Genomic DNA, 15,444 nt, shown 5'->3' with positions numbered 1-15,444 from the left:
GGGGTGTAAATTATAGATGCATGTGAGTTAACCCATACAGCATTAATTGTGTAGCTTATCTAATGTAGACAATTTGCTAGACAATTTCAGTATTGCATAACAAAGATCTTAAAAATAGTACATATTGTTTAACTGTACCAAGGAAGGAAGAAATATTTACATATATTTTAGGGAATTGAATTTTTATTTACTCAAAAACCTCTCTACTGTTATATATATAAAAAGCCTCTAAAATACTGTAATTTCTGCTTACATTTTCAGTACTTTTCAATATACTACATCTTGACATTTTTCCCCCTCTGTTTTTCTCTCAATTCTTCCCTCTGGAATCTCAGTTTATCCTCTCCTTTTCCACTGATGTGTGAACATCCTTGACTTCAAATCTCAGTAGTTGTACCGACTGTACTGTTGTTTCTCTGAGGGATGATGATGTGTACATGTCATCTAGTCTGAACCTGGAAATTAAACAAAATATATAAAAATTCTCCCTCCCCATTTAACAATGTAAAATGTAAAGATTCAAACAATTCACTCGTCGAAACATGAATTTCCTGCCTTCAACTAAACCATTAATAATGGATCAAATTAGCAATTTTAGAAAATGAAGGGGGAAAAGAACAAATATTGCAAATTTACTTATTTTGTTGTACAGAGGTACCTCTAATTAAAAATGTGTGATATAACCAAATATAAAAAAGTCTTACCTACTGAAATTGTCACCGAGACCCAGACTTGGAAGAGGATTACTCCCATATTCATTTCACAGTACCACTTCCTTAAAATCAATTTCCTTGTGACCATACCAGTATGCCTCCCAAAGGGACCTTTCAGTTTCTGAAAAATAAAATCTACATTACTCACTGCAACATGCCCCTTTCCATTAAATAATTGTAATTATGGTAATAGCTAAAATTGAAGCCATCTTTCCATTTTAATGGTAATCTCCCAAACATATTCAGATGAAATTGTAATAGTAAAATGAAATTTAAATTTGTATTACAATTTTACTTTATAATTCTGAAAAAAACTAAATTGAAGAGTATGGCTGAATTGAGGAGTATGACTTATTTGCATGGCTAAGTAACGTAAGACAATGCGTGATTAGTTATGACAAAAATCCTCAAGCAGGCTTCAACCCTGTTGAAGGGATACTTCTTCCTACTGACCAACCGCTTAAAAAAAGCCACTTCAGAATGTTCTACAGTACAGTATACTCATGAAAAAGGTACGGCCAATGGGAAAATAAGCATACAAATTTGGCATAAACTCATGGTTTTATCTTTGTACCATAACTGACATATCATTGCCAATACTCCACATAAAAAAACCTGACCCAACACATTACATACAGAGGCAAAGTACTAAGTTTAGCATACAAAGCTTGATCTGTCTTTATCTGCAGAGAAAACAAATCTCCCAAAAGTGAAAAAGCACATCTAACCTCCCACAAGGCTAACACAGAAGGTGGGGAACTTTAGTGTGAGGATAGACATAAGTTATATAAGATTATCTCGGCAAAGTTTCAGGTTTACTCTGAGGCATAACTAAGTAAACAGCATCAATAACCCCACAAAAAACCTCAGTGACCTCCTGACTAAAGGTAAAACAATCAAAATCACTGAGTTTATAGTTAAATAATATGCCAGTTTCAAATATCAAAATAACATTCAATTTTCAAAATCAACGAAATTCAAAGATGATATCGCAGAAGACATACTCTGCATAAAAATAGAACCACAGGCAACCAATCACCATGCAGTATTCAGAAAAATATGCAGTCAAGTATTAAGAAAAGTAAGAAATAACTGTACTAGTCAGTGAAAATTCATCCACTAAATGTAACCCCAAAATGTGAGCATAGTGAAAATTCATCCACTAAATGTAACCCCAAAATGTGAGCAACAAGCACTCAATGCGTATTAACAGTGACACGGCAAGGGTTAATTAACCAATCACGTTAACAGGAAGTATTCAATGCATATTAACAGTGACACGGCAAGGGTTAATTAACCAATCACGTTAACAGGAAGTATTCAATGCATATTACCAGTGACACGGCAAGGGTTAATTAACCAATCACGTTAACAGGAAGTATTCAATGCATATTAACAGTGACACGGCAAGGGTTAATTAAGCAATCACGTTAACAGGAAGTATTCAATGCATATTAACAGTGACACGGCAAGGGTTAATTAAGCAATCACGTTAACAGGAAGTATTCAATGCATATTAACAGTGACACGGCAAGGGTTAATTAACCAATCACGTTAACAGGAAGTATTCAATGCATATTAACAGTGACACGGCAAGGGTTAATTAACCAATCACGTTAACAGGAAGTATTCAATGCATATTAACAGTGACACCGCAAGGGTTAACCCAATCACATTAACAGCAAGCATTCAATGCGTACTATAAATGACTCCGTAGGGGACAAAGGCTAACCCCCAAAAACTGAACAGCAAGCATTCAATGCATAAGAACTACAACCCCATAAGGGCTATATGAAGAACTGGCTTCTGAATTAACAAAAACTAATACACAATTTTCACACCAATGAAAGACAGGTACAAAACTTAATATACAAAAATTACTGCACAGTGGTGAGAAAAATTTGAACTCCAGGGATAACAAAATTAATGCTATGCAATAGCAAAAAAAGGCTAATAGGACATGAACCCTATGCATGCTGGCCTTCCACAGTGGGACATCTTCACCTTGAACATCCCTTGTCCGTGCAACTGGGATCTGTTGCAAGGGAATAACAATTAGTGATCAGTGGGGTTGTAGTGACAAAAAATTGATTAACTAGATTTTTACAATTACAGTAGTTCTGATATGGATTACGGAAAAGAACAGGTTATGAAGTTTGGTAGAGTTGCCTGGAATGATGAAAGTTCAGTACCTTGATAGTTCAGCGACTTTAGCAAAAACTGATAATGAGAAGCAATTAATGCAGTCAGCATACAACCCACAGGCAATTAGATCCTGGAACAATTTCCTCAAAATAGCCTTCCATGTTAAAATTACTTGTAATGCTACTTCCAAGGGTAAAATACCATACCAAACTACCAAGTCTCCTGACTCTCCATAGTATTAGCAGATAAAGGTACGGTAGCTAGTGCAGGTCGTGATCTATTATAACCGTATGAATAAAGGTGGCAGTTATAGTTTTATATAGGCGCAGTTTGGATATACTGCATCTCATACTTTGATTTAACTCAAACAGTAGAGAATGAAGTAAAATCTTAAGCCCTGTCCACACTAGTGGGCACTGCACGACGGCAAACACTGTTCCCATAACCCGCTCCGCCATACGACTGTCTGGTAACACTGCTTCAGAAGCGAGAGAAAATATAAAGAGCTGCAAGTGTCCAACGGGCATGCCCGCTAGCGTGGACAGGCCATTAAACAGTAAAGAATGAAATAAAATCTTAAACAGTGAAGAATGAAGTAAACTTTTACCTTTATCCTGTGACTCAAATGTATCTTTGACTAATGAATGTAAAAGCATGGTCAGACTAATCTTCAAAGCTCCTCTTGCCGTATTTTCTCTAACATTGCCCCGAGATCTACTAAGGTTTCAAAACCATTGCTCAACTCTCAGCCTTCTGGGAAGGTGCTTGACCTACCACTGACAAAGATTCATTTCTAGCTAAATAAAACCTAGTCAGTACAGTTTCTAAGCCCTACTTTTGTTTAATTGGCTTTATTATTCAACATACACAAGTTAATGGCAGGAAAATTAAGCACTGTGACTTTGCATGATTATTTAGTTGTAACTGCCTGTGAAAGGCATTATCTCATCTTTGCAGTTTAACTGGTCCTGAGAAAACCAGTAAGTTTGAAAAGCTGTGTGCTTCACCTGGTACCAGAACTCTTCCAACTATATCTGCTATACAGTAGCAGCAATTGCTGTATAACAGCATTTCCCATAAACTATCACAAAGGCTCTCCTGAAACCAGATACAGTACTACTGTAAATCAGACATGGAATAAAATTTCCTTCTCCCTGTACCATTAACCTGTCAACTTGCGTAATGTTTTTAGAACGGTGCCCCTCAGTAAGGATAGAATTCGTAACAATGTATTCCTTGTTAAAAATTAGTCAGTTACTAGTTCAAGCAAATATCAAAAACATCAAGCAAATATCAAGAACAGCATTATCTACTCACCTCACTTCCAGACTGAACATAGCTTATTTGGCTATTCCCTCCAATGGCATTTATCCTGTAAATTAAAGCAACTTCATGAGTGCTGAACAATTTTCTAGATGCCAAAAAAGTGGTTATTTACTCAAGTCCCATCAGCGATAACATATTTTGATTGACACAAGCTCTGGTATACACAATTTAAGGATACAACTTATTTACACTTTCTTAAACTGATGTGCACAAATCCACAGACTTATTCACACTTTCTTAAACCAATATTAATACGTCTATTCTGACATTTACTGTTAGTATACATGTAATGGTAAATGGTAAATACTGATGATTCATCCTATTCAACAATACTGTTGACTGACTGTCTTATATTAAGGCTCTGATAATTATAGCCAAAAGGTAATTAAAGAGGGGGGGGGGGCAGTTACTTGTAACTGTACAATTACACTGTTTGTATCCAATCTACGTAAATAAGCTTTGTTATGATTCCCCTTTGCATGAACATTCTTTGGCACTAGACATTTACCCAGATCTAACAACTGCCCTGGATATACTAAGTATAGCTGCACTTAGGGAATCTCCCCAGGTCCACGTTCAGATTATCCTTTTGGAAGAGACTGTTCAGCCAAATATGGTACCCTTTTCCCATGAACCTTAACAGGAATTTTGTGAACAAGGTTACTTGGAAAGTAATTTCCATGAGATGGAAGTCATAATAAACCACTTTTATAACTCAAGATCTCCAGCATTAACCTGTTGAAACCTCTCGACACTTTTCATCTTCCATTTCATTTGCTTTACTGTCAGTGATCACATCTGTACTTGCTCAATGCATCCCACTCAAAGTTAAAAGTCTACCATCTTCACAAAGATGACCCTAGTTCTTGTACTATAGATCATACTGCAGTCATTTTGAACTGCTGTTTAAAATGACTGCATATTGCATATTTAAGTCATGTGCAATAAACTGTTAATTTACCGGATAAATTTCAAGTGGATCTCAAAAATCCAAGTATGTAGTGAAGCGGACCTCCAATAACATGACAATGACGGAGACAGGGAAAAACAACCACCAAAATGCGCTTTACATAAAGCGTATCACACTCATTCATGGGAATACTAATTTGTAACCACAATACATTCCCACATGGATCTTCTAAGTACTTAAAAAATTAAATTTTATTTATATTTAATAGTGGACATAGGAAGAGACCATTATTGATGAAAATTTCTGGTAGTAAAAATTCAAACTTTGGCCAAATGAAGTAGCTAACAATCTTGGGAAATTAAAGCCTTATACATGACTTGCTGGTTGACCAATGATAAAAGTCACTGGAAAGCACCGACTAATACTTAAAGATGAAAGAATGAAGAATTACTAACATTATATAAAAATGCATTAGACCATGTGCATTAACTGAAAATTTACAAGTACAAAGGAAGTATCATTAGCAAGGTACTGTACATGGAAAGGATTTTTCCATCTGGGGTAAATGCAGTCAAGAACATGACCTTGAAAGCAGTCTAGAAACTTACAATAATACATTTTAAAGTGTAAGTGAATCACCAGTTTTGAAATTACGATATAGCAAGTTGCTGCAATTAGGATACAAAGTGGACTATATACACTTAAGCTATCCTAAAAGGCAGAAATATAATGCATACTTGAATCAGTTTGATTCGATGTTCTCGAGAACTTTAACTCAACCAGTTTTCAACAGTGCCCTAATTTTAGCTCAGTTCCCAAAAGTTCCTTCAACTGGAAATATGGTCTATATTAGCTTAAATATTTAACGCAGGCAACACTACCCAAAAACTTCTGCTACCATGGGACTGAAATAAGGCAGCAATAGGCCAAGCAGTTTTATGCTTACACAAATTTAAGCACTACTTTTGATAGTATGTACATTGTAAATCTTGGTTCTAGTAATAATGCTTAAAAAATTCCTTCACAGCAATATTTGACCTCCTTACATAGTTTCAGCAAATTTCTGAAGATTTAAAACACTAACAGTATGGGAGGTCTCAAAAATTGTAAAATTTCCAGTAAACCATCATACTTTATATTATTATGGTTTATGACTGCCCATACAGGAATTCATGTACTACACAGTTTCATGATCTTATGTTCAACATTCAAACTTTCTATGAAATCGGCAAAATATTATGCTGAATTTGAGTTAATGTACAAGTGATTTGCTTTCTAGGGTCTATGGGTGTCTGCTGCTGAAATGACAGGAAATGGATCTTACTGATGGTCCACCACCCATCAAGACATTCAGTAACTACAGTATGTTGGTTCACATTAATTAAGAGAAGCTTTACTAGCAGAAGCCATTATTATACAAACTCCACGTGTTATATAACATGGGGAAAGAAAGCCACAAATTAGAAGATTAGGTCAGGCAAAACTCGTTCCGTCTTGAAACTTCTTAAAGGCGATAGGCCCATCGCATGCTTAGCAAGAAGTAATATTCTTGGGAACATTTGTAATGACACTAGGAAAACTATTCGTTGCTGGAGCCAATATGCCACATTCTCGGTTTATGCGTAAAGTTACCTTCAAAAGTCTTAACCTTAAAGTAATCCCAAAGTGTACAAAGCTTTACCTCCCTCCCATGGAACATTTAAGCGTAGTTTGCAACTGCTTTAGTAATATTAAGCTTGAATTTTTTCGTCAACAAAACTTTTATACCTTTCCGATTCAGTTTCGATAATTATGCTAAGCCCTTGGGCCACCAAGCAGGCATAAATAAAATGCACAATTGGCTGCATTTTTTGGCCCATTTCCCCTGCCTTTACGTTCCCACCAATTATGCAGCTAAGTTTTGAATTACAATGTAGTGGAGAGCTCATAAATGCCTTTTAGTCTCATTCATAGCAATTTTTACAATGTTGCCCCTCTCATATTCAGCTTCCAAAGTAAAACTGCTACACTTACATTAATCTATTCTTTTCTTATAATTTTCTAATTATGCTTTAATGACATGCTCTCATTTTGCTTACAAATTCTGATTTTCCATGTCACTTGCAGTACAGTACTTCGTATTTTACACCTTCAATGTAAACAAATTTCTGATGTTCCATGTCACTCACAGTATGGTACTTTGTTTTACACCTTCTGTGTAAACACTTTCCAAAATAGGTAACTTTAAAATACTTTGGATAATCTATGGTTTATTTCAGTTCCCACCTAAAGAAGCGACATTACAGCAAAGCAATTATAAATTGCATTTTAGCTGCCTAGGACTTATGAATCCTAACCTTTGGTATTCTGCTACATGTACTAAGTTCAGGTTAGTGCCAATTCAGAATATTAGCTTAAAGAAAAAATATCTAAAACTGCACGCTTCAACACAACAGGGGAACTAATAGCATTCCCTTAAATCTGAAACCAAGCATAATATTTTGACTTAATAATGAAATTGACACAAGGTTTAAACTAATCCAATTCTTACTTTGAAGATGTTGCCGAGAGCAATCTTTGAACTTCACTGCTGTAATATATACCTCTAGACAAATCTCATCTGATCATCCAATTACTTCAGTGAAGCTCTTAACTATAGATTTTAATACTGTTTTCCTTTGTATACAATAGAACCATTACAAGTGAATGGCGTGAAAATGCCCACAATTATTGCAGGGAATTCAGTAGTTTTGCCCACAAGAATGAAAAAAAAAAACTTATTGCAGAAAAGTGGTTTTTCAACTAAGGATGCAGCAATTTCTCAGAACACTTTTATGCTGAACATATATATATATATATCAAAGGTGGCTAGCATCTGATTTTAGTTTCCACATGCATTTTCAGTAAGTACGCAAACCTAAGTTTTCACCTGCCAAACAATATCAACTACTCTACAGTACACCTTTCAAGCTATCATTCAAGTTTTGCACTGTATGAAGAATGTGCCTCATCAAATTTACCTTAATGACAAACGAAAAAAACGTGAAGAACTTGATTACGACTGGCAGACAGCACAAGCTTGTTGCTTTTCGTAGAGGGGACCACCACAAATCGTAATGCTGACTGATGAGCTGTTTTTCCCACAGTTCCTGAAATTATAGAACCAGCTACTACTTAGGTTCTATTAACAGCAACTGGAAACATAGCCTAGCTCTCATGTACTCAGTTACAAGGTCTGAAAATCATTCCCTTCAATTTGAACTATAGCTTTCATTTTACTTTATTTCAAGGTAAAATCCTGCATGTATGGTGAAAGTTTGAAACTTATTACTGTACTGTACTGTAATCTCGATTTAAAAGATACTACAGTATATGGGTGCCCTGATTATAAACCTTTAATCTGCAAAAAATTAATTCTTTCAATATTCTCCTAAAAACTATATTATAACCTTAGAAAGTTTTGCTGCAACCAGATTCTCCCATTTAAGATGCTAGCAATGCACAAGCATCCATATTCCTACGTGCACTCACCACCTCAATCATTTACTGCCTTGCCAACTATGGTTGATTGGAACTACTGTACCTCCTCCAGCGAGATCAAGTCTAGCTGGCTGACGAAGTACTGCACTGAATCTGCTGGCAAACGTCCTGGTTAAATGGAAAGACTGCGCACCCTTTGGATATTCATTCTGGCTGACTAGTTACACCATTTTTACACCACTGGCTGACTTAATCGACCACGACCCAGTTCCATAATGGTTACTGAACAGAATCTACACAGCCGGTCCATTATCACATTCCTGCAAAATAAATAATTTCATTAGGCCTATTGGTCATAAATTCAAACAGGAAATCAATACAGAAAAGCCTTGGGATGGCAAAATGTGCATAAGTACTTCAACAGTGACCATTTCCTGGCACAAGCAACTAGCATCAACATGCCAAGTTTAAGACACAATCTCCCAAATCAAACCCAAGTGAAAGGCCTGGTAAAAAAGTTGATTCAGTTCTTCCTAGGAAACCTTTTTACTTGTAACTTTGGTAATCACAACTGAATGAAAACTTCGACATAACTGCAAAGCTAGAAGAATCAACTTCCTTCCATATACATGTGTATGACATTACCTTCATAGCAAGTTTGAAAAAATACTTAAATACCTTCCTTCTATAATCACAGTATGTACTTCATTAATCATTGGACCTTTTAAGAAAAATTATAATTTATTAAAACTGTCTGCATCAACTCTCAATATTGAAATTTTTCATTAAGACAGTATCTGTTCCACTGGTAGCAAATGATCAAAACTGATCACATGAAGCACACACTGCTACCTTTCAAAATTCTACTTTTTGGGGCGCACTGTTCCCGATCAGACAACTTAACTATTACCCTGGAAATACACTAATTTGAATTAAATTTATAATTGGCTTGGTTATTTGAAAGCAACTAGTTCAATGTTGTGTGTGTATATTCTGAAAGCTGCCAAAATTTACCCTCGAATAACACCAGTGGGAAAGGCGGACTCCATTTTTGTCTTGCAGTCAGTAGAAACCTTGGTTACACATTTAAGAATACGGTACATTCACAGCCGATTTAACTGATACCTTAGAAGCCGATGAATTGGCAGTTACTGTATTTCAAAATATATGTACGTTAAGCTGGGCATGGCCAATTGCCATGTCTCCCATATCTACAGAAAACAAGTGTAACAGTATGTATTTCCCCCTGTCCGAAATTCCCCCCGGGGGAAATATGGCCCAGGATATATTTCCCCCTGCGGGAATTTCGTCCCAGGATAATATTCCCCCCTCTGGGCCAAGATTCCCCCAACCCCACTACTGTTACAAGAGTATGGCTATGGCGGCGGCGTGTAGCAACGACAGCCTGCCACACAGGATCATTATCATCACGACTAAACTACCTCTTGGGGGTCATTATCTTTGCTATTTACAGTCTTTTCTTTATGTTTATACGGAAATCCCCAACGGGCTTGTACTAAACACGACGCAAAAGTGGATACATGTAGGGAGGAGAAATGGCCTAGAGGGGGCAAATACATCCTAGGTCCAAAATTCCCCCCGGGGGAAATACATCCTAGGTCCAAAATTCCCCCCGGGGGAAAAACAGCCTGGGCTGTTATTCCGGGGGGGAAATCAATCCTAGGCTAATTTTCCCCGGGGGCATTCCAGTCAGGGGGGAATAATTTCCTGCTACACCGGCAATTGCCCTAATCCTACAACTTAACCAATTTGAAGAGCTCAACAAAACCACACAGAACGTTGCCGTAAATTACTGGTCTTAGCAAAATTAAACGCTAAATCACCGTGGGTGCGTCAAAAAACCGAGTAGCTAATCGTTAAACTGAATTGTCTAAATTTGCAGCCAACAAGAACCTTGAATTTTTACAGTGCAGAAAGTGCATAATGCACAGTATCAATTACTACAAAGTAATGGCTACATACACAATCCAAAATACTATCACCCTTGGTTGTACTGCACAATAAACGTGAGAACTGATGAAACGTCCATATATAAAGTTTCTGATGGGCAACGAGGTTGCAGTACCAAGGGACGCTTTTGGTATTGCAAGTCTAACCTTTGCTGGGTGTTCTGTTGAGTCCAATCTGCTGCAATTCTACTTCCTGATTATCCCTATCACACAACCTCGTGATATTCTGACAACCTTTCGAACACCACTTCACTAGAGGCTACCATGTCATGGCAATTATAATTCTTTGGTCATTATAGAATTAAGAATACTCTTACAGTGCATACCTATGGCAGTCTGCTTACAAGACGGACCTCTCAAAAAATACTTCAATTCTTTACAGTATTTCTTAGGGGGCGGTCTGGGGACACTGATCAAACTAAAGCTGAAAGAAATTGTATAACACTAAACTTTTTGTATAAGGGTAAAAGTGAAATTCAACCATTCTAAATCATCATATAGCCTACATGACAGGTACTTAACCAGATGAATTTTGAGGGGAGGAGGCAATAATAATGCGTAGGTACATTAACTTAGGTTGCTAAATGCACGTTTTACAATAAAGTACACCAAAATGCAGTTTTTAAATTTTTGGGGTAATTCTAAGCCGGCTGTCCGCGGTGAGCTAGACTATGGCATTTGATGTTTTCCAATGTTATTTTACTTGCTTTACAAGAATTTAAAGTAATATTTTGTCGGCCGGCTGTAACTAAACTGTAATTGCCCTTTGAAGACTACACTACCGACAGGGTAGATCTAAGCCGGCATTCCGCGGAGAGCCCCCCCACCCCCCTCCATAGCTAATACGGCAAAATGTAACCAGTAAACACCTCTAAAAATACCAACCTAATGTAGTTCCTCGCTGGATGAGCGGTTTCCGTTCTCAACTACCACTCTGTTGGTCGTGAGTTCGAATCTCCGACCGGCCAGTGAAGAACAAGAGGAATTTGTTTCTGGTGATAGAAATTCATTTCTCGCTATAATGTGGTTCGGATTCCACAATAAGCTGTAGGTCCCGTTGCTAAGTAACCAATTGGTTCTTAGCCACGTAAAAATAAATCTAATCCTTCGGGCCAGCCCTAGGAGAGCTGTTAATCAGCTCAGTGGTCTGGTTAAACTAAGATATACTTTTTTTAACCAGCCTAACGTACCGTAGGAGAGTTTACTGGTTACAATTTTGCCGTACTAACTATGGAGGGGGGCGGTGGGCTCCCAGCAGAATGCCGGCTTAGACCTACCCCGCGTAGGTTCACCGCGGACAGCCGGCTTAGAATTACCCTTGGGTTAAATACCTAGGAACTGTGAACATTTCTTGCCTGGAGGAAGACATACTCAGCCCGAACGATTCCTAACGGCACGTGCACCAAAATTCTACAACCCCAAACGGGACTAAATAGTACTCCACCAGGCGTTTTTGGAATAGCCTAAGATACGAAAAATAAAATGACCAATAAACTTTGTTCTCGGCCTATTCTAAAGTATTCAAATATAAACCTAGCAACCTAAATCCCCATAAAGGCAATCAGTATTCACAAACATTTACGAAAACCCGTCAGACCTTAAGACAGGCGCTAACAAACCACTACAATTATAAAAAACGCCTTACATTTGGCAAGGCCCCATAACACATGACAATCTTACCTAGGAAGTTAGGATTGAAGGTAAGAGGCGCAAGTAAATTAACGGAGAACTGTCAATGGGTTACCCCGATACGACACTACATCATTAAAAACAGCAAATGGACCGAAACCTCAGCCGGGTAACGAAGTAGATCCTTCTACCACTACACAGACGACGAACGAGCTCTCCTCGCCCAATCGCAAGTCTCCACCAAGAAACGGGTGGACATAGGTTTGCAATAGCATTGTCTATTGGCTGAAATGCTTTTGTAATACGCTTTCCCATTGGCACGAGAAAGCATATTGTTTTAACTAGAAGTTCGTGGAAGTGGTACTTGAGAATACAAATAGCCTACCTCGTTCTGAAAATTTCATGACCTCCATGATGTTCTGCGATAGGAATTAACTTCATTGAATAAATATTATTCATTGAATAAATATTAACAAATGAAGCGTTAATAAATTAATCAGTTCACTGACAAAAATTACAAAACGAAAAGTCAGAGACGAAAATGCAAATAATTGTAAAAGGTACTTGGGGCACAAAAGGGCAATTTACTGCAACTGTCTTTGTACAGACGCGATGCTTGCAATCACTATAACAACTGAACGTACCTATTCATTCCTTATGGCATGGCAATTATCGAAACTAAATAAAAGGTGCGCGTGATAATAATTAACTGATAACACAAAACAGGGTTAACTAGAGATATTCAGGGCATGACCTGAAACAGACAATTTCCTAATGTCTATCATTCATAAATTTCACAAAGCCGATCCTTATTCCTAATATCAGTAGAGTCGTTCCTTTATAACTTGAATTATCGCGGTTTGATTGAAAAATGCACGAACTGGTATTCCATGTACAAATTCGTGTGCATTAGTATCATTTATATAACTAAAGGCTTTCATTTATATTCACATTTGTAAGAAAGACTAATGTACAAAATGTATCACCTGGCATTCATTCAAATTTTATTTGCATTGTAATAAGCGGGGAGTTTTACTAAAATGAATCACATATTTTTCAAGACGGGCGAGGAAATGGAAGATTATTGTATAAAATACGAACGGGATGGACAAAACTTATATAAAATTAAGTATATCTTAGTTTAACCAGACCACTGAGCTGGTTAACAGCTCTCCTAGGACTGGCCCGAAGGATTAGATTTATTTTACGTGGCTAAGAAGCGTAGACGACTAGTACAATTTAGGGGAGATTCTTGAAATTTCAATTTTAAATACTTGAAATGTCACAAGGACGCTTCACTTACTCCGGACCAGCATTACCTCCTATAGTGAGGCCGGGAGTTCTGATGATCTCGACTAAACTACTTTACCTGGTTATGCAACTGGCGCTACAACATACTGTACTAGACTAACGTATCTGTTCCGCATGGTTCTGAGGGACAGTTTTTTTTTCTACTATATTTCATCATATCTGGAATCCGGTTATAGGCAAGGGAAGTTTGAATGGCTTGTCTCTAGAGCTAATGCTTCTGTGTATGCATGCTTTCACTGTTCGTGTGATTATTTTCTTGGCTGACATGGTAGGCCTTATGCTCAGTTTTTTCTTTATATTAGTTTTGTTATTAATCACTTTGGAGGTAATTTCGTTTTGGATGTGGAAGTAAGACTGGTAGAATATTTTTAACAGTTCCCCTAGTTTACTAATTCAAGAACGACAGAAGTGCTGTTCGCATATCTACCTGGAAATTATAAGAGTAACCCCTTGTTCTACCCTAGCTAAATACATTATTCGCAAACAGACTTCCAAGCCGGATATTGCCGAATGGAGGTATAGCTCACCTTGGGTAACCAAAAGGGCGCCACATTGGTACAGGTGAAGAATAATTCTGAAAGCATGCTGTAATCATGTCGAGGGGTTGGTGTACCTGAACGGAGTACATAGTCGCATGCATGTTAGTTCGTAACTCGTACATGTTTCTGTCGCTCCCTCACCAGCCCCTGAGGTTGTGGGATAAATTTCAGCTAAAGAAACATTTTTCAGGGACATCAAATAAAACTAGAAATGAAACTTGGCGTTTCTCTGACTCCTACGTCTGCAACGCAAATTATTGTAGGACGGGTTCTTGCTCCGAGATCAGCCGGTAACGTGAGTTTATAGTGTCTAGTGTGTGTGTGAAATCAGGTTATTAATTGTATAATCATGTAATTATATACTGTATATATATATATATATATATATATATATATATATATATATATATATATACATAAGACAATTTTCATTGAAAGCAATTACTTTTGTGGCATCTATGAGTTTATTTGCCGGAATCTTCATAACGTCGGAGTTTCTTCTGATACTCAGGCGTCAACCTTCGGTGAAGAACACACAACTTCTTTGTTCCATTTACTGTTTTCTGTCACGACAGCTGTTTCTCCACTCTGTAGCATTTTCAGTGTATATATATATATATATATATATATATATATATATATATATATATATATATATATATATATATATATATATATATATATATATATATATATATATAATGTAAATATGGCACTGCAGCTGGGAAGCAAATATCGTTGTTGGCCTAATGCTTAACGAAGCTAACAGCAGCTGGCGGCGAACCGTAAACGACTTGAATGGTCTTTCTCTCTTTCCCTCATTAAGTTCTGCCGAATTACCAAGAATTTGATTCGGTATTTCTGAAGTATCGTTTCCATTTGCTGCGTCAAACGAAGAATTGAAACTTGAATTTTCAGTCGAACGAGATATCCTCCAAGATTTATAAGAATAAGTGGTCTTCGGTATTTATACTAATTACGATTTCATGAATATTAAGCTGTGGGGACTCACTTAATACGTACAGTTACCGAAAGATTTATTAGTTTTCCCAGTGTGACACCCAGTATACAATTAGTCCGAAGTCCCGCAAAATTCTGAAATTCCTGGAAATTTCCAGTTGCCTTCCCGCAATTAAGACCAGAATTGCTTGGACATTTTTTTATGACTTTAGTCGTACTTGGTCACAAAAGGGCAAAAGAAATATGTTGCAGATAATGCAAATTTTACAGGAAACCGATAAACGATACTGTAATTTACAAACTTTGGATTTAACACGGACCTAAGGTTACACACGCATACATACATACACATATACTGCGTATATATATATATATATATATATATATATATATATATATATATATATATATATATATATATATATATATATATTACATGAATCACAGATATTTAAGAATGTATATATATATAATTGTATATG

At 36.9% G+C, this 15,444-nt stretch overlaps 1 long non-coding RNA gene across 2 annotated transcripts in view; it reads right to left on the bottom strand.

Moving 5' to 3' along the window:
- Positions 1–154: 154 nt before the first annotated feature.
- LOC136848650 (uncharacterized) overlaps positions 155–15,444 on the bottom strand; it is a 374,840-nt gene continuing 359,550 nt past the window's right edge. The window contains exons 1-6 of one of the 2 annotated variants that reach the window (XR_010856079.1): positions 12,204–12,388; positions 8,657–8,873; positions 8,094–8,222; positions 4,176–4,230; positions 705–834; positions 155–455 (exon numbers count right to left, since the gene is read on the bottom strand). This is a non-coding gene — a long non-coding RNA (uncharacterized lncRNA). Of the gene's footprint in view, positions 456–704; positions 835–4,175; positions 4,231–8,093; positions 8,223–8,656; positions 8,874–12,203; positions 12,389–15,444 lie in introns of those variants that run through there. The other variant, XR_010856080.1, reaches the window with a different exon arrangement.

Source organism: Macrobrachium rosenbergii, chromosome 19 (assembly GCF_040412425.1).
Source record: "Macrobrachium rosenbergii isolate ZJJX-2024 chromosome 19, ASM4041242v1, whole genome shotgun sequence".
NCBI classification, from domain to species: domain Eukaryota; kingdom Metazoa; phylum Arthropoda; class Malacostraca; order Decapoda; family Palaemonidae; genus Macrobrachium; species Macrobrachium rosenbergii.
This window is presented reverse-complemented; position numbering and strand designations above follow the sequence as displayed.